Source organism: Mirounga angustirostris, unplaced genomic scaffold (assembly GCF_029215605.1).
Source record: "Mirounga angustirostris isolate CCGP_5_RB_7025 unplaced genomic scaffold, mMirAng1.0.hap1 SCAF_6, whole genome shotgun sequence".
Lineage (NCBI taxonomy): Eukaryota > Metazoa > Chordata > Mammalia > Carnivora > Phocidae > Mirounga > Mirounga angustirostris.
Window position 1 is genome coordinate 35,185,175 of NW_026991714.1, and position 25,397 is coordinate 35,210,571.

Below are 25,397 nucleotides of genomic sequence, written 5' to 3' on the forward strand. Positions count from 1 at the left end.
AGGAAATGAAAGGCCCAGAACACTGAATTGACTCACCTGTGACAAAATCAAACAGGAAGCTAGACCTCCTGACTCCTAGACAGTGTTCTTCCTACTATACCACACCAACTTTCTAAAGAAGAAACGGGCCATGGAACACCCCCCTCCCCCACCCCCACCATAGTGTCAAAGGAAACTGAGCACTTCCCTTGCGATCCTCAGGAAGCCTGGTGCCTCCACTGGACTCCTCCTGCCTTCTCCTTCCCACATGTCTATCCTTCAAGCCCTTTCAACGGGAGCAAGCTTCTTTACCCAGTGCCTTTCCCTGAGTCCTGACTCTGCCCTTTGCCAGTCCTCCTTTCCCTGGCCTGCCTCATTCGGTCCTTCTTCAATGTCCTTCTGCCTTCTGACCTCATTTCTTGGAACCCCTCCACTTTCCCCCACCTCAGCCTCAATCCCGAGTCGACCGCCTGTGTCCAGTGGACCCAGACAAGGTGGATTGTGCCATGATGTGCCTTCAGGCCTCACATTCCACCTTCCAGACCCATGTTCACACCTATGTACCACCCCCCACCCTCCCCCCACCCCCTTGCAGGATCTAGTGAGCACTCAGCTTTCCCTGCGGGTCACAGCTCCTACTGTCTCAGCTTCAGCCCAAATGTGAGTGCTCCTGACCCCTTTCCCTAAGTACCGCCATCGTGCACCTGCACAGAATCCCTCTCACCCCTGCCGTTCCCCCATGGCGGCAACCAGCACAGCCTCTCACCTCCAAATGCAGGGCCTGCTTCATTTCCTCTTTCATCTGCTGAGATGTGAAAACTTCGTCTCTCAGAAAACTCACCAGGACTCTTAGGGGCAACAAGACCTCTGTTACCACTTACTACGGTTCAGTTTTAACCCCCGGTGTTACCCATGGGCAAGAAAAGAGGTCAGGACAGAACTCAGGAGAGGACCAAAGGCGAATGAGGACATCGGCTTCCACTTGAGCTTCACAGAAGCCAAGCTTCTCAGGGACCCTGCGAGACGAGATAGGGAAGGGAAGCCAGGCTGGCAGGACTGAGAGCCCTCTCCCTGCTTCACCCAGAGCAGCTCCACATTTAAGTTTTTCATCTATTTGGAATACCTTCAAATTGTATTTAGTAAAGGGCCACCATTGTTAAAATCCAGGTTTAAAAATACACCAATCTGGGACACTAGAGGAAGAATGGAGGTCAGGCTAAGGCAAAGGTTCCGTTTTCATGACTGGAATGTACAGTCATTCTTTCACTCAAGCGATGCTCTGGGTCACTACTATGCGCAGGTGGTAAGCTGAGGCTGGGCTGACCTTACTCATAGCAGAGACAGGAATACCTGACACTCAAGTTAGGATGGCTTCTGAGGATTGGGAGCCTGCCTTGGACTGTGTTCCAGTTTTCAAACAAGCCACCTCCAATGCAGGGCTGAAAACAACACCGATCATTTCTTTTGCTCACAAATGTGCAGCTTGGGCAGGGTTGGGAGGAGACAGTTCATCTCCACTGTGTGCAAAGAACCCTTCAAAGGCTCGCTCCATGTGTCTGGTGGTGACGCTGGCCGTTGGCTGGGACCTCAGCTGGAACTGTCAGCTGACACACCTAAATGGGGCTGTCCGCATGCCTGCCTGCTTCCTTGTGGTGTGGGGGCTGGGTTCCAGGAGTGAGCAACCCAAGAGAGAGAAAGTGAAAGTTGCCAGTTTCTGAATGCCTGGGCCCAGAAGCTAGCACATTGCTACTTCCCCTATAATCTACTGGTGAAGGAGTCACAGAGCCTAGATTCAATGACGCCAGCTATGGACAGAAAGAGTGGTAAGGGTTGTAAACCCAGCTAACCTCGACCCTTTCCTCCAGAAAGTATCATGGTTGCAAATGTGGGCTGTGGTACTATTCACCCTGGACACCTGCATGGCCCTGTGCAGCAACACGCAATATGCTTATGCCCTCAGCCTAGGGCAGCTCTTCATCAACTGAACATGGCTACCTTCCCCATGCCCAGTTCCAAGAATTACCTCGGCCCCAGACTAAGTATTCTCATTTTTCTCATGCACTCCTTAACTGATTTGATTCCTAGGCCCTTTTACCAAGCTGAACAGCATCCCTGGGAAATGTCTGCCCTTGTCAATGTTCCTTGGGAAATGTTACACTCAGCGCTCACATCACCGACCAGCACCATGCACCACCGGGCATTATCACCTCTCCATCAATGGACACAGGCTGGTGTCTTCAGCAGTTTCTGGTTCTGTGAACACATACTGAGTTTGCAGGAGCCCAAAGCCTGCTCTCCGTGCTGCTATTGAACTCTGGCTCCTCATTCATAACAATGCAATTCTACAATTGCTAAGAGGACAGCCTGTGTTTAAGCAGCAGAGAGGACCAGAGAGTGAGACTTCACATTGCCTGCAGAAGGGAGAAGTCAGGTGCACACACCATCTTCCTCTCTCGAGGGCCCTTTCACTAAAGCTTCCTGTTGCCAGAGGGATTGCAAGGAGCACAGGCAGGGAGTGAGCAATTGCCTGCGTGGTGATGTTCCCCAAGTTTGAAATGCACAACAGGACCACGAAATCATCTTGACAGATGCCAGTATCTGATTTTGCTTCTCCATGCAAACCAGCCAGCCAACTCCCTCCCAAGTAAGAGAGGGCACATCCAAGCAAAGACTTGGCTCCTAAACTGACAGGTGGTGGCACAGGGCTAGATTTATTTAGAAATACCTAATTAAGCTCCAGAGTAAACTAGTCATCAAGGTGTTTAATTGGCAGTATGTGACCATTAGGAGCTAATTAGGTTGTTGCCTCATACTTTGATTAATGTTTGTCATTCGGCCACTGCGTGGCTGGTGCAAGTTTAAAGAAAACAGAAGGCCCAGCTGGACAGTCCCCTAGACTGTGGTCCTAACTGTTCCCAGCACCGAGGCACAGTTGGCAGATGGAGCAACGTGTGGGACCGTGCAGCTCATCCCATGGCCCAAGCCCCAAAAGTTCCTTGCAATCCATTTAGTAAGTGGTGATCGAGGCTCCACTCCATGCCAACCAGGTGAACAGAGAGGGTAGTGCAGAGACTGGCTAAGCCTAGGTTCAAATCCTCCCTCCGCCTCTTACTACCTGTGTAGCCACGCACTACCTGGCCTTTCCGAGTTGCAATTTTCTTCTCTGTGGAATGAAGACGGGTAACACCTACCTCACACAGCTGTTGCTTTAAAATAAAAGTCAAATATCCTCAATCTTGTGTTCAAAACACTACAGTGACTTCCCAGCTCAAAGTAAAAGCCAAAGCCCTCACAGTGACACGAAAAGCTTTTCATAATTTACCCCCTTCCCTTGTTCCCCTCCCTCCTGTCACCCTACCTTCTTCTCCTACAACTTTCTCTTCTCTATCCTGGCTCTGGCCACACTGCTCTTCCTGTTGTTCCTTGGACACACCAAGTCCTCTCCTGCCTTGGGGCCTTTGCACTTGCTGTTCCCACTGCCTATAATATCCTTCTCTCCAAATGTCCACATAGTTCATACTCTCAGTCTTTGCTCAAGTCACCTTTTCAAAGAGCCCTTCTCTGACTTCTCTGTTTAAAATTCCTACACTCTTCCCACCTAAAATAAAAAGCTGGCAAGTCCTGTCCCCCATTCCTGCTTTATTTTTCCCATTTAATCCCATCTAACATGCAATATATTTCAATATATTGTGCTTACTTATTACTTGGAATGCCTACTCGGCTCCAGTATAGAAAGTAAACTCCATGATAGCAGAAAAAATGTTCTGTTTTGCTCCAGCTGCATTTCCATGCCCAGAACAGTGCCTGGCCCATTGGTAGGCACTTGATAAAAATCTGTTGAATGAATGAATGAGCAAGCATTAAATGAGGTAAAGCATGAAAAGTGCCCTGTGCGTATTGATGTCCCTTAACACGCATTTCCTTCCCTTGGCTCTGCAATAAGAACTGGTTTTTCTGCCTTTAAGGACCTCATACCCACCCGGGCAACAACTCATCACAGGTACCTGCTCTACAAATAACCTTCCACCCACGCCCCAACAGGGGAGCAGAGGAAGGATGGACAAGAGCCCCCTTGTGGCAAGATTGAGTTGTTGCAGTCAGCAACCCACAGGATTTATGGAGCCCTGGCTGTGGGTGGCACACACTGCCGGCCGGTAAGAAACTGATAGTCTAGGGCTCAGCAAATTCCCTGTAAAGGGCCATAGAGTAAATATTTTCAGCTTTACAGGTCATACCATCTCTGCTGTAACTACTCAGCTTTGCCACTGCAGCCTGAAGGCAGCCATTGGACCTTCCAAGGAATGGTGGGGACGGTATTCCAGTAAAACTTCATTTATGGACATGAATACTTGAATTTCATATCATGTTCTTGTGTCATAAAATATTTTCGCATGTGTCATAAAACATTATTCTTTTTTTTTTTTCAACCATTCAAAAATGTGGAAACTGTTCTTCGCTCACAGGCCATACAAAAACAGTCCGTAGACCAGACTTGGCCCATGGTCGAGATAGGAAAAAAAGAAAATAAAATCCTGTTGCTTATAACTAAGGCTTAAAATATAATGCTACAGACTCAATCTCACAGATGTTCATGGGAGGTAGGAGGAACTAGACTGGAGCTGTCAGGAAGGTGTTGGGGAAGAGGCGGGACTGAGGCCAAGCGCTGAGATGGGGGGGCAGGGTGCGGTGGACTAAGGGAAGGAAGGGAAACTTCCCTAGCATGAGCAGTAACAGTAGTAATGCTAATAACAATGACGGCATCTTACTGATATACACGATGGAGCAAAGCCCAGCTCCTAGCATTAACTTAACCTTCAGAGCAACCCTACTAGGAAGTAAATTTGCCCCCTTTTCAAATGGGGAAACCAAGACTCGGAGGGCTCATAATTTGCTCACATATATACAGTCAGAAGCAGAGACAGAATGTTGGTGTAGGCTGTCTGCCTCCAAAGCCCATCCTCCCTCCCCCTAGATTCCACACTTTGATCTAGATTCCCTCCCATTTCCTATGATCAGATGCAGCTCTGTCCCTGGTGTGCCTGTATTCATGTAAATAACCATTTCCTAAATACATTCAATGAAAAATCAATTACATAGCAAAGTGGCTGAGGTTTGGATAAACAACCTAATTGTTCCCTCTGGGGCTGCTGGCTGAGCAATCCCTGCAGAGAGAAGAAAGAGCTCTTAACATTTATTAAGAGCTCCACCTCAGGCACTGAATATGCATTCCCTTCCTCCTTGATGGATGTGGGTCAGAGCCTCTGTGGCCAAGCCCCCACAGCATCCCAGGGACGACCATCACGGTTGGGCTAAATGACAACCCCATGTTCAAAGTAGACCTCTAACTAAGGCAAACTCAAGAACTTTTCCCCCAGGAGTGCCTGCCAGGTGCCCTACTCAAAGATGAACACCAAGCTGCCTTCCTCTGATTGACTGAATTATACCCCTCCAGGAAGGTCCCCTGGTTACACCACAAATTGCCCCATATGAGTTCTGTTCTCTTATGCTTAAAATTTCGCAATTAGACTTTTCTTCTTCTGGATCAGGACACTGTCCCTAGTTAATATACAAACATACCAAGAAGGTGTATTCCATCAAACCTTACCAATCTTTAATACTTTGCTGTGAATTAGTTTTCAGAAACTTTCAACAAGACAGGTAATTCAAATTGAGTAATTGGCTAGAGAAGATGTAGAATCTGGGTTTAGGGCATGGTAGGGGACGGTTGAAGACAGGAAAGTGGCCTTTGGCAAGGGATACCCTGAAAGGAAGGTATGGTGTTCAGAAGCACTGAACTTGCATGGGCTTTTCATTTCTTTTTCTCCCCACCCCATCCCCAATTAGCTATCATCATCAGTCATTATTGTGAGCCAGGCATGGTGGGTGGCTGGTGATGCTTGAAGAAATAAGATACAGTTCTTAACCTGAGACTCAAAAATAATTACAACAGCATACAATAACTGCTGTAAGAACACAAGAGCTCATTTATCAGTTCTGGAGTAAAGTGATCCAAGGTCTGGCCATCTGACTATCCCAAAGTCTTGGGATAACGGAAGGAGCCCTGAATAGGGAGTCAAAAGAGAAAGGTTCTAATCTGGTTTCTGTATGTGTATTTGCTGTATGACCTTACATGAGGACCTTCCTCTCTGGGGGCCTTGGTTTAATCATTCATTCATTCATTCAACTTTGTGCCAGTGTTGTGCTAAGCTCTGGGGATGAATACTGTGACTACATAATAGGTACTATTTCTTCTGCTCTCATAGGTTTTGTAGTCTACTGGGGGAAACAGACATGAAAGAAATAATTTCACAGATAGTTTCCCTATAAAATGATGAAGTTGGTCTAGACCAGAGGCTTTCAACCCTGGCTACAGATTGGAATCAACTGGAAAACTCTAGAAGAGAAAATAAGATGACTATCTGGACATTACCCCAAAGATTACAATTCAAACTGAGAGGGCTCTGGCATAGATATTTTTATAAGCTCCCCCGAGAGACTCTAAAGTGTGTTAGAGGGTTGAGAATCATCGACTTAGTATCTAAAACTTCTTGCTGCCCTAACATTCTCTCAGGCTTTTATATTCTACGGATAATCTAATACATATATGTGTATTTCTGTATATATGTACGTGTGAGAAAGAGAGAGGGATGCAGAGATAGAGAGAGAAGGAGACATAGCAAGCAATCAAGACCATGTAGCATATGGGTAAAGATAAAACACTGGAGACCAGTGGGAAAATAACACACATCAACATTTCCCAAACTTGGCCTGAGGAATGTTCAATTGGATATTTGTGCAGAGACTATTTGTCTACTCAATATTCTTTCTTCTTCGGTTATAAAACTCTGATTTAATTAGGGCAGCCATGTGCCCAGCTCTAAATTCGTATTTGCCAGCCTCCGTGGCAGCCACATGTGACCAGTGAAATGCCAATAGGAGTCATGGGATGGAACTTCCAGGAAATCTCCTTAAGGGGGTAGATGTTCACCAAGGGAGCATATCCTTTATGCCCTTTGCCTCTTCCTCCAACTTCCTGACCGGAACGAGTGTGTGATGGCCAGCACATTACTGGTCACCTGGACCCATGTAGTGACTTTGAGGATGGAAATAATGAACTAAGGATATCAGAGCAGAGAAATAAAAGCAGCCTGGACTCCAGATGATATCATGAGGTCACAGTCACTTGGACTGCCTACTTCTGGATTTCTTTTATGTAAAATAAAAACCTAACTTTGTTTAAGTGACACATCAGAGATTATTTGACTCTGATATGGGCATTCTATAGGGAAAAAAAAAAAAAGAGCTCCTTCAAATAAGTTTGGGAAATACTGCACACCACAGTATAGTTCCCCCACCTTGCCTGTCAAGACTACCATTGCACATTTGCCCATATTAAAGGTTCATAACAAAGAAGCCTGTTCACTTTATCCAACCTGGCATTTCAAAACCTGGCCTACCCTACACTCCCTTCCCACAACACATACACACTCAAGCACAGCACGTAAAGTATCTCTTAATTTTGCATGAAACTAATCTTCTTCAGTGCATTATTTGAGAATCTTTAACATAAATGCATCAATATTCACCTGCTGAAATTCCGGAATACCTAACATCTGAGCATTAATAGAAAACATCAATCAAATGTTTCATATCAGATGTCACAGAGCAACCCATTATGGTTTTTTTTCCACTTAGTTGTTGGTGCATCAAAGAGACAAAATCACAAGTGCCCTGATCAGAAACACCTCCAACAACCCAAATCCAAAATGGCCCCAGTGAGTACATTAATGATGTAGCTCAATTAATATCTACCTCTTTTTCAACTGTTTGCAAATGTTACACATGTTCTTTGTTCCTTATTTTTCTGCCATTTCAGTTTTTCATTTTATTTTATTTTATTTTTTAAAGATTTATTTTTTATTTGAGAGAGAGCTGGGGAGGAGGCAAAAGGGGGGCGAAGAATATCAAGTAGATTCCCCGCTGAGCATGTAGCCTGATGCAGGGTTCAACCTCATGATCCTGAGATCACTACCTGGGCCAAAACCAAGAGTTGGACACATAACCGACTACGCTACCCAGGTGCTCCTCTGCCATTTTGGTTTTAACTAAGTATTTTGCAGGATTCCATTTTCTTTCCTCCTTTAGCATGTCAGTTATATCTCTTTAAAAAAATATATTTTTAGCAGTTGCTCTAGAGTTTGCATTATACATTTATAACTCACATAAGTCTACTTTCAAATATCACTATATCACTTCACTGGTAGTGTTAAGTTCCTTCTAACAGAGTATTCCCCACTCCTCCTCTGTCTCTTACAACATTGCTATAGTTCGTTTCGTTTAATCATATACTGTAATCATGCCAGGCATTGTCACTAGTATTACTTTGAACACTTATCTATTGGATTAAGTGAGAATAAGAACAACAAAAGATTTTATTTTCCCTTCACTTATTCCTTCTCTGATACTCATTCTTTCTTGTTATAGATCCAGTTTCTGACCTATTGTTTTCCTTCTCTCTGAGAAAATCTTTTAACATCTCTTTCAGAGCAAGTCACTGACAATGAATACCCTAAGCTTTTGTCTAAGAAAGCCTTCATTTCTCCTTCCCTTGTAAAGGATAATTTCACTGGATGTAGACTTCTTGGTTGGTGGGGTTCTTTTCTTTCAACACTTTATTTCACTGCTCTCTTCTTGTTTGTATGATTTCTGACACCTCCATATTAATTCTTATCCTCGTTCTTCTGTAAGAAGGTATTTCTACCCTTCTGACATCTTTCACGATTTTCTCTTTAGATTTGATTTTCTGCAGATTGAATATAATACATGCAGGTATAAATTTTTTTTATATTTATCCTACTTATTATGAGCTTCCTGGATCTGTGGTTTGGTACCTGTCATTAATTTTGGAAAATTCCTGTCCGTTATTACTTCCTTCTCCTCCTTTCTCTCTTTCTTCTCCTTCTGGCATTCAATTGTGCGTGTTCCACCTTTTGTTCCACTGGATCAGTGTTTCTCAAAGTATATTCCCTATCAAGAGCACCAACCTCACTTGGAAACTTGTTAGAAATGCAATAATCAATCCCCCCTCCAGCCCAGACCCACTTACTCAGAAACCCTGGGGGCGGGGGCCAGTAATGGGTGTTTAATCAAGACCTCTGGGGGAAGGGGTATCTTTTGCATACCAAAGTTTGAGAACCACTACACCAAAGCAGGAAAATGAGCACCAAGATATTCAAAAAGGGGTAATACAGAGAAAAGGGAAGTATAACAACTGGAAACATTTAGTGTGTCTTAGAATTGTGCCCTTAATATTCTGCTTTACCTATCAGTGGTATTCCTATTGAAGTCTTTCATGGCTTAAATGATGCCTAAAGGAAAACATGGGACTAACTCCAAATGAACTTTGCCTCCTTTAACTCTGTTCCCAGCCAGCGGCTCCCAAATCAGGATGCATATCCCCCTGAGAGTTCAGTTAAAATGAAATCTAGGCTGATGGAACCAGAATCTCCGAAGTTTGAAGCCCATAAGACTCTACTTTTAACATGAGTCCCTGGGTATTCTGACTCAGCTAGTCCATGACCTGGCAATAGGGGACCACTACTAGAGCCCAAGAACTGGACCTGTTGGCTGCTCTTCGTGAAAGGCCAGTGAGGCCCCCTCCCCAAGCCAATCCTGATATGCCATGGCCATATTTAAACAGCCTCCGCTTCACCCTCTCTCCCTTTCTCTACCCCTCCTTTCTTCAGGTTGACCTGGAGTGTTTCACACCCTCAGAGACAGGCTCCAGAGCCAAGAGTTCAGTGCTGGGCTTCATGGGACACGCCCACTCTCCTTTGATACCATCAGATACAGGGCATAGTGCTCTCAGTGACATGGGCTAAATGTCCTCACTATCCCCATTCCCACCAGGATGTAGCCCTTTCTTGTCCTTACACATACTCCCAACCCCACTGAGGTCAGCCCATGGAAATGCGGCCCCACTCATAAGTTCTAACTAGTTGCCCTAGTACCACAAGTCCCATAAAGCTTGATCTTGCCCTAGATCCCAGTCAACAGCTAGGGGCTCTGTTTTTACTAGCTCTATATCCTAAGGCTGTTATCTGGCTCCATGCCCCCCCACAGACTGGTACCTTGTGCTTTTCAAGAAACTGCATGTGAGGGCTGTCCTTCTGCCTGTTTACAAAGTGTCCCAAACATCAGCCTTTCCAGATTCCTGAGACCCTCCCATCTGCTGGGACCCTGCCACTTTCATAGTGCCAGTGGGCTCTGGGATCGTTCTGGGGGCCCTTGGGCATGGGTTGGGCTTGCTTGTCCAGGTAGCTCCACATGTCAGTATGAGAGGAGAAGCTGGAGCCTGTGGAACCTGGCCTGTCCCTCTTGATGGACTCATTCTAAACCCCAAGACTCCAATCTTTCCTTCCTGCTGGGGCTAAGGATAAGGCAAGTGAGGCACCTAGGAGGTAGTAGCTCCCAGGGCCAGGCAAGCACAAGGTCAGCAACTGAGAGCAACTTAAATTTTATGCTCTAGACTCCTCACCAGCCCTGCTTCCTGCTCCAGCTTGCCATGAATGCTCCAGGTCCCAATGCAAGACTAAGAGTGGGACACAATCAATCCCAAGGCCTCCATAAAGCTATTCAGCCAAAATTTATTATATAGCCCTAGGTTATAGGCACAAAGGAGGCAGAGTCCCTGCCTATAAGAAACTCAGCATAATAGGGAAAGAAAACATGTCAACAAGAAATGATAACACAAGGCTGGCTAGGACAAGTGCTAAACAGGTATATGTGGAAGGGCAGAGGAGGTGGGATTAATTACAAGAGACAGAAGAGAAGGCTTCAATAAGGAAATAGTTTCCTCTGGGCCCTGGAAAATGTGCAGACTAGGTCTAGGGAGAGAAAGTGAGAAGGTAACAACAGGTAGAAAACAGCATGAATCAAGATGTGGCATGTTCTGCAACTAGCAGGTGGTTGGCATCATTAGAGGATTAGAGACTTAGAAAGAACAATGGGAGATGAGGTCTGAAGGAAAGAGGACCAGATGGTAGAGAGCCTTGAATAGCCTGCTAAGGAGTGCTGGCTTCCATCTCTGGAGCATCCTGGAAGATTCTGGAGGCAGGGAGAAAGTAATTAGAATCAGCATCACAAATCAAAAATCAGAAGTTGGTAGTGAACAAGATCAGCAATGAGAGGGGCACCTGGGTGGCTCAGTCGATTAAGCGTCTGCCTTCGGCTCAGGTCATGATCCCGGGGTCCTAGGATCAAGCCCTGCATCGGGTTCCCTGCTCAGAGGGGAGTCTGATTCTCCCTCTCTCTCTCCACCCCTCTCCCCACTCATGCTTACTCTCTCTCTCTCAAATAAATAAAATCATTAAAAAAAAAAAAAAAAGATCAGCATGGGAGAAGCAATTGGGAAACCGTTAAGGACAGCTGCCAAGCAGTGTCTGATTTTCTAAGTCAAGTGCATCAAATGCCAGGGGCTATTCTCTGGGGGCTGGAAAAGTGGGCAGCACCCAGGAGCCAGGCTTGACCGGCACCCATCAATCCCCAAGCATCAGCTAAAGCCCAGGCCTCTGCAGTAAGGGAACCTAAAGCCACCAGCCCAGATGTTCTGTGGCATAGCAACATCCAGAGCCTCCTTTAGGACATGGCATGCCAGGTGGGCCCACTAGGCTTTCTGGCCTGCTTCCTGGGGTGCACTCAAGCTGCTTCTGTTTTAACGAGCCTCTGTGGGGAAGAAAATCTCATCTCTCGAGCCCAGGAAGCCAAGCACCTACCTCATCTGGTTTGGGGGGTTGGGGATTAAATGGCCCCATCTATCAGAACCCCTAAAGAAGAACGCCCAGGCAACCTGCAAGCTCCCTTCCTGCCCTATCAGTCTGTGGTTTGGGGAGTCCATGACTGTCAGAGGCAAACACTGCAGACTGGTTCTTGTAGGATTCCTTGCTGGAACAATTCCTGTGTGTCTGTAAGAAACATACTCCTATTGGTGGTTCACTTCTCTCGAACCACACCCAGCACTCCCAAGCCCAGCCACTGTCTTCTCTCACCTGGACCACTGCTAGAATCTTCTGCCCGGTCTTCTGGTTTCAGTTTTGCTGCCACTTCCCATTCCATGTTCCACAAGGAAGCCAGAGGAGAATTTCCAATGCACATCAGTCTGCTCAAGGCCTGTCCCTGCTTAAAATCCTTCCTGTTGCATCAGTGATGCTCGGAAAGGGCTCTGTGGGCCCTTCTTGCTGCTGCCCCGTGACCTCTCCAGCCTTGGCTCTCAGCAGCCCTCCCTCAAACCCTGAGCTCGGCAATTCTGGTCCCCAAACACCTGAACCCTCACCCATCTCTGAGCCTGTGCACAGACAGCTCTCATTGCCTCGGGCAGCGCCGGCCAATAGGAAAAGGGCAGGAGAATGCAAGCCACTTACGCCATCTTATGTTTTCTAGCAGCCACACCGGAAAAAAGTGGAAAGAAATGAGGGATCTTATGAGAAATGATGGACTCTGAAAAACAAACAGGGTTCTAGAGGGGAGGGGGGTGGGAGGATGGGTTGGCCTGGTGGTGGGTATTGAGGAGGGCACATTCTGCATGGAGCACTGGGTGTTATGCACAAACAATGAATCATGGAACACTTCATCTAAAATTAATGATGTAATGTATGGGGATTAACATAAGAATAAAAAAAAAATTAAAAAAAAAGAAATGAGGGATCTTATCATAAACAATGATTTAATTTAACAAAATGTCATCACTTCAACATGTAATTAACGAATAAAATATTGAAATCGTTTACATTCTTTTTTCAGACCAAAGTCTTCAAAATCTAGTGTGTATTTTAAACTTACAGCACATATCAATTTGGACTTGCCATGTCTTCAAGTGCTCAACAGCCACATAACGGCTAGTGGCTGCCATACTGGATGGCACCGGGCCAAGCACATTCTGCTTCTACTCCATCCAGCACTCCATGCCCATTGTTCAGGCCCCAGTGGACAGAAGGGACGCTACCTCTTGCAACCAGGTGCTCCTCCTCAGTGCTCTCAGCTCCTGTCATAACTCTCACACTCAATTGCTAGAGCCTGTGCTCCAATCTGAATCCCAGACTGTAGGCTCCATGTGGGCAAGGACCATGTTTGTCTTGTTTGCCATTAAACTCCAACACTGAGCCCAGCAGCAAACATGGGCCATATGGACCACATCAGTGTCTGCTGAAGGAAGAAGCATAATCTCATGTGTCCTCACCCATCACTGGGAGATACCGAGATGTTTCAACATTCCTTTAAAGATGCCCTCTTGCCTCACCCTCCCTTTTTCCACCATCCACATGTACACTCACATGCACAGACGCTCACCACACACTCATACACCTTCACATTTGAAAACACTCTTGTTCTCAAATACGCTAGTCTCAATTGACTACAAGCAAGACTTGTAGCCTGAGTGAGGGAAGCTCTAGATACTGTCCTAAAGCAGTGGTCTTTTTTTTTTTTTTTAAAGATTTTATTTATTTATTTGACAGAGAGAATGAGAGAGAGAGCACATGAGAGGGGGGAGGGTCAGAGGGAGAAGCAGACTCCCTGCCGAGCAGGGAGCCCGATGCGGGACTCGATCCTGGGACTCCAGGATCATGACCTGAGCCGAAGGCAGTCGCTTAACCAACTGAGCCACCCAGGCGCCCCTAAAGCAGTGGTCTTAAAACTGGAAGACACACGGTTGTAGTGTGTGACCCAAGCAATTAAAAAATCATCTCTGAGCCTTCCACCAACCTCTGCAACGGGTGTGACTTAGTGACTGTAGGTGCGTACAGATGTGAGTACGCGAGTGTGGGAGTGAGCAAGAGCGTGTGTGTGGATGCCCTGTATGTTTCAGCATGTGAGATTTTGTGAGTGTACATAAGGGTGAGTGAGGGTGTGCGTGAAGGTGCATGCATATGTGAGTCTCTGAGCGTATATGTGTGCGTGAGTACAAGAGTGTTTGTAAGCGTGAAGGTGTATGAGAGTGGGAGTACCTGGTGAGTGTGAGCTTCTGAGCGTATGTGAGTGTGTATGTGTGTCTGGGTGTGGTGTATAGATGGTGGGCAAAGACGTGCCATACAATAGGACTTTCTAAGGGGATTGCAGATGTGGCTAATTTTATCAAATGCAGGCTCTCAAATCCCACCCATGCTACTTCCTGGTGTTATATGGGTTTCCTTTTCTCACTCTGCCCCCCTCTTAACTGCCCTTGTCCCATGTTACAAAAGAAAGGTGTTTCCTTTCCTCCTTCCCAACCTTACTATGGTGTACTCCTAGGATGTAAAATCCTTCAGGGCACCAAACACAAAAGACAATGAAAAATATTATTTTGGGGGCACCTGGGTGGCTCAGTCAGTTAGGTGTCTGCCTTGGTTCAGGTCATGATCTCAAGGTCCTGGGATCCAGCCCCATGTAGGGCCCGCTGCTCAGCGGGGGGCCTGTTTCTCTCTCTCTCTCTCTCTCTCTCCCTCTGCCCCCCCCAACTCTTGTGCTCACTCACTCTCTCTCTCTCTCAAATAAATAAACAAATTCCTTTAAAAAAATTTTAAAAATATTATTTTGGGGTGAGTCTCCCTATTGATGATAAGGTGCAATGAGCCCACTTTGGGACTTCCATTCCTTCCCTGTTTTACCCCTTCTTTAGTTAGGAGAAAGCCACAACCTTGGTTAACAGGCTTTCATAGAAGTGGTTTTTAGTATATTACAGAGTACTGGCAGTGGGCCTGGTGGCAATTTTCTGGTAAGGATGTCATGTTTGCATTCCTCAAGCCCTGTCAAAGAATGCATTGTTTCTGACAGGGTCTGGGGAGAAGAAAGAAAAGACAACACTGTAAGGAATAATAAAGACTAAAATGCTTTCCCCTCCCCCATGTTGAACATAAGCAACCCTTTTCAGCTATTCTCAATATGCAACCCTAGGAGGAACCAAAAAAAAAAAAAAGAAAAAAGAAAAATCTTTGAACAGTCAAACCAAGATCGGTTTGCTAATTCTTTTAAACACAACTGAAACGTTTTCAGGGGCTACTAAATTTGACAAGTTGTACTGGATAAAACCCACCGATAAAAATTTTATGTGATTACTTTCAAATGCAATATGCATTATTCAATAGGTAGTTAAAACTTATTTTATCAAATAATGAGATATGTATTCCAATTACAATCAATCCTGAGACTATTTTATCTCATAAAATGTTTAAAATTTTTTCCTCCTACACCTCCTATTAATCAAAAAAGAAAACTAAATACTAGCTGCTAGACACATTTATTGTCAGCAATATATACCTTTCTCTTTCATGAATGTGTTGGAGAGCTTATCTCAATGTCTAATGAAATTAAAGGAGTTAGTTCTGTGTTTTCATACAAGGTTCTTATTTAATTACTTCCAAAAGCCAACTCCAAGATTTAGTACACACATGCATGCACAGTCACCTAAAAATGACATACCTTTTATCATGTTTTTTGTTTCATAAACAGCTTATAATTTGGGCTGCACATAACATTGAATTATGGAAACTAAGTGATGAGAAACATAGATTTACTCTTGCTTTTATAACTTGTCATAAAACATTAATTATATCTTTCATGATTTTAATCTTGACTGCTTCTAGTAATCTTTTTTGTAAGATTAGAAGTAATCCTTCTTATGGTGGTTTTCATAATATTCTTCAAAATACACTGAAATGTTATCTAAATTAAAAATTTAAGTCAGACTTTTTCTTAGAGAAGTAAGTCTGATTTGCAAACTGGTTTGACAAGGAAGACTGGCTTTGCTAAACAGATTATGCACAAGCATTTTCCATAAATTGAATGAGCTAAGTTCTAAGATATGACAAAGAACTATAATCTGAGTTCTAAGATTTGACAAACGATACTTAAGCATGTAATAAAATAAAAGCATCTTATTTTTTTTTAAATGCATTGGGAAAGTGGATTGAAATTAACACTATTTTAATTTTCCAACCCTTTCTTCATAAATTGGATTAGACAAGGTGAAAACATAAAAAATGTAGTTAACAGTCACTGAATACATTTTACAAAAGGCTTTTTGGATATTCCAAAAATTGAGAAAGTGAATGGTTCAAATGATGGATAACAAATCCTTTAGGAAATATTTTTCTCTTTCAACAAAATTGAAGGAAAATATCATTTTTGATAATGGGCCACTGTGTGATCTGGAGCACTGAACCCAAAGAGAGTTCAAATAATTAGTAAAGTTATCACAATAGAACATCTTCTGTTCCTATCAATTTGTTCAGGTAAGCAAGATTTGCCACTGTTCACATCTATTAAAACAAAACAGATAAGTTTTCCAAAAAGAACAGAAGTGATGTTGGACCCTTCCTTATTCTATAATAAGTGGTATTTATTATCTAATTGGGAGAATCATGTTAATTTCATTGAGAAATGTAGTCCAATGCATTTTTTCTATTTAATTTAGTATTTAAAAAATGTTATATTTATGTTATTTTGATTATTTGTACACTTATAATAATTATAATGATCACCCATTCAAGAAGTAATTTTAACATTTGAACCTTATGGAAATATTTTAATATTAACATTTCTAATTATACACAACACTGTGTGTGTACTTACACTACCAAATTATATACTTCGAAATAGTTAAGATGGAAGGGCATCTGGCTGGCTCGGTCAGCAGAGCATGCAACTCTTGATCTCAGGGTGGTGAATTCAAGCCCCACATTGGGTATAGAGCCAACTGAAAAAGAAAAAAATCGTTAAGATGGTAAATTTTGTTATGTGTTTTTTTAACATAGTTAAAAATATATTTTAAAATTTTTCTGGTATATAGACATTTAAAGAAGAGTTAACACCTATTCTCCTCAAACTGCTCCATAAAATAGAAATGAGAGGAAAACTTCCAAACTCATTCCACGAAGCTAGCATTACCTTGATTCCAAAACCAGACAAAGATCCCACTAAAAAGGAGAATTACAGGCTAATATCCTGGACGAACACGGATGCAAAAATTCTCCATCAAATACTAGCAAATCAAATTCAACAGCACATTAAAAGAATCATTCACCATGATCAAGTGAGATTTATTTCTGGGCTTCAGGGGTGGTTCAATATTCACAAATCATTCAATGTGATACACCACATTAATAAAAGAAAGGATAAGAACCATATGATCCTGTCAATAGATGCAAAAAAAGCATTTGACAAAATACAGCATCCTTTCTTGATATAAACCCTCAACAAAGTAGGGATAGATGAAACATACCTCAACATCATAAAGGCCATATACCAAAGACCCACAGCTAATATCATCCTCAATGGGGAAAAACTGAGAGCCTTTTCCCTACTGTCAGGAACAAGACAAGGATGTCCACTCTCACCATTACTATTTAATGTAGTACTGGAAGTCTTAGCCTCAGCAATCAGACAACAAAAAGAAATCAAAGGCATCCAAATCAGCAAGGAAGAAGTAAAACTTTCACTATTTGCAGACAACATGATAGTCTATGTAGAAAACCCAAAGGACTCCACCAAAATATTGCGAGAACTAACAGATGAATTCAGCAAAATTGCAGGATATAAAATCAATGTGCAGAAATCTGTTGCATTTCGCGGGCGCCTGGGTGGCTCAGTTAGTTAAGCGACTGCCTTCGGCTCAGGTCATGATCCTGGAGTCCCGGGATCGAGTCCCGTATCGGGCTCTCTGCTCGGCAGGGAGTCTGCTTCTCCCTCTGACCCTCCCCCTCTCATGCTCTCTCTCTCTCAAATAAATAAATAAAATCTTAAAAAAAAAAGAAATCTGTTGCATTTCTATACACCAATAATGAAGCAGCAGAAAAAGAAATCAAGGAATCAATCCCATTTACAATTGAACCAAAAACAATAAGATATTTAGGAATAAACCTAAACATAAGAGGTAAAAGATCTGTACTCCAAAAACTATAGAACACTAGGGCGCCTGGGTGGCTCAGACGTTAAGCGTCTGCCTTCGGCTCAGGTCATGATCCCAGGGTCCTGGGATCGAGCCCCGCATCGGGCTCCCTGCTCAGCGGGAAGCCTGCTTCCCCCTCTCCCACTCCCCCTGCTTGTGTTCCCTCTCTCGCTGCCTCTCTCTCTGTCAAATAAATAAATAAAATCTTTAAAAAAAATAAAAATAAAATAAAAACTATAGAACACTTATGAAAGAAATTGAAAAGGACACAAAGAAATGGGAAAGTATTCAATGCTCGTGGATTAGAAGAACAAATATTGTTAAAATGTCTATGCTACCCAACGCAATTTACATATTTAATGCAATCCCTATCATAATACCAGCAGCATTTTTCACAGAGCTAGAACAAACAATCCTAAAATTTGTATGGAACCACAAAAGACCCTAAATAGCCAAAGCAATTCTGAAAAAGAAAAACAAAACTGGAGGCATCACGATTCCAGATTTCAAGCTCTATTACAAAGCTGTCGTCATCAAGACAGTATGGTACTGGCATAAAAACAGACACATAGATCAATGGAACAGAACAGAGAGCCCAGAAATGGACCCTCAACTCTATGGTCAAATAATCTTTGACAAAGCAGGAAAGAATGTCCAATGGAAAAAAGACAGACTCTTCAACAAATGGTGCTGGGAAAATTGGACAGCCACATGCAGAAGAATGAAACTGGACTGTGAACAGACACTTTTCCAAAGAAGACATCAGATGGCTTACAGACACATGAAAAGATGCTCAACATCACTCATCATCAGGGAAATACAAATCAAAACCATGATGAGATACAACCTCACACCTGTCAGAATGGCTAAAATTAACAACAGCTGTTGGCGGGGAGGCGGAGAAAGGGGAACCCTCCTACACTATTGGTGGGAATGCAAACTGGGCAGCCACTGTGGAAAACAGTATGGAGGTTCCTTAAAAAGTTAAAAATAGAGCTACCCTATGACCCAGCAATTGCACTACTAGGTATTTACCCAAAGGATACAAAAGTACAGATTTGAAGGGGTACATGTACCCCAATGTTTATAGCAGCATTATCAACAATAGCCAAACTATGGAGAGAGCCCAAATGTCCATCGACTGATAGATAAATGGATAAGGAAGACATGGCATATATACAATGGAATATTTCAGCCATCAAAAAGAATGAAATCTTGCCATTTGCAAGGACATGGATGGAGCTAGAGTGTATTATGCTAAGTGAAATAAGTCAGTCAGAGAAAGACAAATCCCATATGATCTCACTCATATGTGGAATTTAAGAAAGAAAACAGATGAACGTATGGGAAGGGGGAAAAGAAAAAAGGAAAGGGGGAAACAAGCCATAAGAGACTCTTAATGACAGAGAACAAACTGAGGGTTGATGGAGGGAGGTGGGTGGGGGACGGGCTAGATGGGGGATGGGTATGAAGGAGGGGGAGGGTACTTATGGTGATGAACACTGGGTGTTGTATGTAAGTGATGAATCACTGAATTCTACTCCGGAAACCAATATTGCAATGTACTGTCAACTAAAATTTAAATTAGAAAAAGTTTTTTGGTATTTACAGAATATTATATATTGCATATATAATATTATTTCATACATAATATTTAGGAAATGCCTATTTGGTGACTATCAAGGACTATCAAACATAAAAACATACTACATTAGGATAATGTAGTAGTATCTCTCGGTGAGAGATAGAAGAGAAAGATGAGTTAAGAAAAAGAATGAAATAAAATTTCCTGATGTTAAAGAAACAGTTTGCTCATATGCTTTTTAACTGGATGATGATGGATATCAAATCACTGTGGTATCTAGATTTCACTGAATACATTTAACAAGGGATAATGGTTTCACTTTAAAGAGTCATATTTATTATACCCTGAAATTATATCTTGAAATGATTTCAACTTAGGGAGAAAACCGTAGATGTTAACTTAACGGTGCTTGAGGGGCTGCCTAGATTTTAGGATATGGTGGGAGGCAAGTGAACACATCTGCAGAGCCCTCACTGCCTTTGCCATGGGCAGGCGGGGTGGGGGGGGGGGCCGTCCTGGCCTCAGCAGCCACCCTGGGGCTACCTGTGGCTTGTGATTTTCTATCCTTGTTCTCCCCAGCTCGTTCCTTAAAGGCATTTCTTTCTCCTGGAGAAAGCCGTGACCGTGTTGGCCAGAGTTTTCAAAGGCATGGGACCCTTTTGGGCTCTATCCACTCACTCTACATTACAACAGCCTTTCTATTAAACAGGAAACACAGCTGGGCCTTTTTTTTTTTTTTTTAGCGCATGGATTGGATGGTTCACTTAGGAAGGAGAGGAGATGGGACCTATTTATATATTGAACATCTGCTATGTGCCAGGCACTGTGCAGGATGCTTTATAGACATAATCTCATTTTTAATGAGAGTAATTAAGGTTATATATTATTATTATTATTATTATTATTATTATTATTATTATACTAACCACTTACTAAGTAGAAGACACTGAGCTGTAAACTTTGTATGAGTGATGTTAAAAATTTTTACAATAGGGCGCCTGGGTGGCTCAGTTGGTTAAGCAACTGCCTTCGGCTCAGGTCATGATCCTGGAGTCCCGGGATCGAGTCCCACATCGGGCTCCCTGCTTGGCGGGGGGTCTGCTTCTCCCTCTGGCCCTCTTCCCTCTCTTGCTCTCTGTCTCTCATTCTCTCTCTCAAATAAATACATAAAATCTTTAAAAAAAATTTTTTTTTACAATAACCCTATAAGGTAGGAATTATGCCCATTCCCATTTTACAGATGAGAAAAATGAGACACAAATAAATCTTCCAAAGTTAAACAGCCGGTAAGTAAGGTCTGATCATGATGCCAAAATCCACACTTTTGACCTCAAGCCACACCCACTTAAAATGAAGCTCTCAGAGTTTAAACAACTGGGCAAGATCATAATTGGTACATCCCAGGTGAGTCTGATTCATTCATTCTCTATTTTGTTCCACAAAGGAACCGAGGGACTGCCAGCTAACTACAAATATTCACATTTATCTAGAACTCTCCAAGTCCATTATTCACTTTGCTTCTTTGCCAATTTTATAAAGTGGACAGAATTGATTTTTTTATTATAATTATTTTATTATAATTGATTTTTTTATTATAATTATATAATTGCTATCCCTCCCCCACTTTTGCAAATGAGAAAACTAAACCGTGCAGAATCTTTTCTGACTTGCCCAGCCCCATCAACATTCTCCAGACTCCTGATCCTCTAGAGCACTTCTGACAGCTGTGGGAAGGAAGCCAAGGCAAGCTGGTGTGACATCAGGCCCCCCAAAGCACACAGGGCTCCCACACCTGGGCCAGGGTAGGAAGCCCCTAACACTCTTTTGTTCATGCTTTTGGATATCCCTGAAGGCAAGGGCTCCTAACTGACATGTCCCATCAGGTGGGGACCTCTTTGGCCACAGTCTCATTCATGGTTCTAAGCAGAAAGCCTTTGGTCCTGGCCCCCAGCAGAGAGAAGGGCCTGCCTGCAGGTCTTGAGGAAAGAGAGGTGTGTGTGGCTCACTCCTCGTGGCCATTCCCTGAGTAAGGGTACTTGTTGCTTCACAAAAGAAAGGTTTTCATCACACTTAGCAAAAGGGGCTGTTTTTACTAATTATGCCCTGGGCAATGGGGGGGGGCGGGGGGGGCACATTTGAACCTAATAAAGCACTTGTTAAAAATCCAAACGGTGATTTGACTCTGAGAGAAGCAGAGCTCTGAGGGAGCATGCTAATGCTGAGAGAAAGGGGACAAGAGACAGACCAGCTGGAGCTGGGGCCTCCATCCACAGGGAGCCCCCTCTTCAGCTTCCTGCTGGGACTCCCAGAATTCCCCTGCTACCCCATTCCCCTGCCCCCAGAAATGGTACATTGCAGGGAGAAATAAATGGTCTCATAGTGGTGGGTTTTGATATTTTTTTAAAGGATTAGAGGGGAAGAAATAGCTTTTGTTTTCTTTTTTCCCAGTTGGCTAAACATGACATCCGACCTACAGGCTCGGGAAACAACCTGACTTGCAGTGTGAGCCATTAGACAAGACAACAGCCTCGGGTATTCTCTTATGAAATGGGGGAAGCCCAGGCTGTCTTTTCTTCTAAAATTTGTGGCAATCATCAGAAAAGAGCAGCTGTCAAAATCGCCTCCTGTCCCCAATGGGGTTGCCAAGCCGCTGCAATCTTTATTTAATTGGTTTATTAATCTTACAACACAATATCAGCCTCTCATTGTGCCTTACTAGCTAACCAGGCCTGGGTTTTGTAAATATGTTTAATTAAGCTCCAAAAGCCATGAGCCTTCTGTCTTCTTGGTTACACTCTCCCACCAGGCCAGACACCAGCCAGAACTGAAATAAATAAATGGCTGTGCTTCCCTGTCCATCTGCTCCCACTAGGGGGTGATGATGCTAAAGCAGGACCTTCTGAGGGAAGAAATGTCCTCCACCTCATCAGAGGCTTGCTGCTCCCCATGATTGGAGGGTGGCTATTCTGTGAAGAAACATGAATTAAGAGCTCTAGAAGGAGAAGAAATAAAAGGATATCATTCAAGTTTTTATACACAAATTGTTCCTTCTTCCAGCCACCCACCTTGTCTGGAATGAGACCTACCTCCCACAAAGGAGCAGCCCTTCTCTACGATTCTTTGAACTCCTGGACATAATGCCCCCACCTTGGGGAGGGGGGAAACCTAAAGCCAGAAGAAGGTGGGAATGCCCAGGGATGGGTCCAGGGAAGAAATGCACTCCTGTATGTTCTACAACATCATTTTAACAGCTGTGTGCTCATCTGTCTCACCCAGTAAACTCAGTGATAGCAGGGTGCCTGGGTGGCTCAGTTGGTTAAGCAACTGCCTTCGGCTCAGGTCATGATCCTGGAGTCCCGGGATTGAGTCCCGCATCGGACTCCCTGCTCGGCAGGGAGTCTGCTTCTCCCTCTGACCCTCCCCCTCTCATGCTCTCTCTCATTCTCTCTCTCAAATAAATAAATAAAATTAAAAAAAAAAAAAACCTCAGTGATAGCAGACCAAGACTAGTATCTAGCTAGTGCAGGGCAAATAGTAGGCATATAAATTTTAAAGGTGGAAAGTAAGGAAGGCAGGCAGGAAGGAGAAAGGGAAGGAGAGAGGAAGGAAAGAAAAGAAGGAAAGAAGGGAGGAGGAGAGAAACAGGGAGGAAAAGCATGTGGATAAATGAGAAAGTGGGTGAATAGATGGGTGGATGGATGGATAGAGGGATGGATGGGCCGGTAGTTGGATGGATGAATGGATGGATGGATGGATGGATGGATGGATGGATGGATGGATGGATGGATGGATGGATGGATAGATGGATGGATGGATGGATGGAGAGATGGATGGATGGGTACATGGATGGATGGGTGGGTGGGTGGATGGGTGGATGGATGGATGGATGGATGGATGATGTAATAGGGATTTGGATGAGGGGCTCCACTCACTATTACACAGACCCTATGGCTCCAGAAAACCAAGCTATGGTTTTCTTTCTCAGGCTGTTCTTTCATTCATTAGAAGAGGCTCTTTCCTGGGAGGGTCCCCAGAAAGCATGGTCAGAGACAGGTTATGTGAAGCCTGCACAACACACCACCAAAACATCGTCAGCAGGAAGAAAAAACTCCTAGTCTGTCTACCAGTTGTTTTGAAGACAAGATGCTAAACAACTCACTGCTTAGGCTATAGAGGTCATCTTTATTTATTCATCTATTTTGTTTTTGTTGAATTGTGTCCACAGGGCACGAAGCACCCAGAATAAACAAAACTGCAAAATTAAATCTACCATCTGGACATTTTTAAACATCTGGATATTTGGCATCATGTTGACCCCAACTGGTTGTCTTACGGCCATGTAGTTATAGCCCAGAGCAGCAGTAGGGCAAAGGAGGAAGCATAAAGAAGGATGTTTAGAGTGATTGTACATTCTAGAATGCCTGTAAACATACAGATTTCAAATACTCTGATGCACTACCAGGCTGTGTTCCAATTTTTAATTTGAAAAATATGGTCATGCTAGATACAGGGGTAAAGGAGAGGGCACAAAGGAAAGGGAGAGAAAGAGGAAGAAAAGACAGGGAAGGAAAGAGCAAGGGAGGAAGGGAGCTGGTTGGGGACACGTCTCTAACAGTGAGACAGGGGCAGCTAGAGACGGCACACGGTGCCACATGGCATTTCTGAGAGGGTGCTTCTTCCAGAGCCACCACCTAAGACTAGCTGGGGCTGTCCTCCTCACCCCCAAACCCAAGACCCAGATAGTAATAGCCAGAGCACCAGCTTCTCTGGCAGTTCATGTTACATCAGTTTTAGTAATGCCCCACTTCTCCTCACTCCAGCGATGTGAACAGGGAAGGGAAAGTGAACCTCCCCATTCTACAGAGGCGGGAACTAAGACCCAGGAGGGAACAGACAATGTCCAGGGATGAGCTTGAAGAGGGAAAGCTCTTCAAAAAGGAAGCTCCAGGCTGCTGGGGACCCTTTCCGGAGGGAGAAGTACAGAGAAGCCTTAACGGAAGTCATCATTTCCCTGCTGCCACATATACATCAAAAAAGAGGCAGGAGGACAGGGCAGTCTGGAGCTGCCTGGGAACTGGAAGACTGGCACCACTTCAGACATGACCCCCAACATACACGCACACAGCCACGCCTACGCACACACGTGCCACATGTCTTTAAGATTCGTTTTATTGTAAACCCATAAGGAGAAAACGATCCTCTCTGCAGACCCTCCCCCCCTTGCCTGCCAGCCTTGCACCCCCTCTCAGCTGTCCCAGGCTTGCTGCAGTGTTTTTGTTTTCTGTACTGGGTGATTGATTATAGAAGAGCAAATTAGCTCCCACTGCTTTTAAGATGCATTTTCTCTCTTGAAGAGAAGATGATGTGAGCATTACTTCTCTGTCCCCACCGCCCGCCTTGGTCCTTGGTAGCTGTCACTGTTGCTTTAGAAGGGCATCCTCTGAACGGAGGAGAAGCTCAGGCCCCCAGAGGCCTCGGCTGCTCACTCCAGTGTGACTCAGTCCACTACCCACTCAGCCTCCCGAGTCTCCTCTTCCTAGCCCCAGGGCATCTCTCCGGTTCCTCCAGGCTATTTTTACCCATCTCTGTATCAATACAAGTGAATCCAGCTGCCTAGCACTGTTGGATGAATGAACATATAAATGATGAAGTATAAAGACTAAGATCTCAACTTAATGAAATAAAGTCCCCCCCCCTCTCTCTCTTTCTCCCTCACCCCCGCCCCCAGCCTCTGGCTATGGGTCTTGTCACTCAATGTGTAGTCCCCAAATCAGAAGCATCAGCAATCACCTGGAAACGAGGCTCCCAGGCTCCCAGGTGAACTATACCCAGAATAAACTTTGAGAAGCACTGCTGAGTGGTCCCAAGCAGAGGCAGGAAGGTAGACAAGATGACCCCATAAGGCCCCTCACTGTT

At 44.0% G+C, this 25,397-nt stretch overlaps 1 long non-coding RNA gene across 1 annotated transcript in view; it reads right to left on the minus strand.

Moving 5' to 3' along the window:
- Positions 1-25,397, minus strand: part of LOC129045873 (uncharacterized) — a 129,450-nt gene that overhangs the window by 89,986 nt on the left and 14,067 nt on the right. The window contains exon 3 of the long non-coding RNA XR_008506261.2: positions 16,582-16,705. This is a non-coding gene — a long non-coding RNA (uncharacterized LOC129045873). The remainder of the gene's footprint in view (positions 1-16,581; positions 16,706-25,397) is intronic.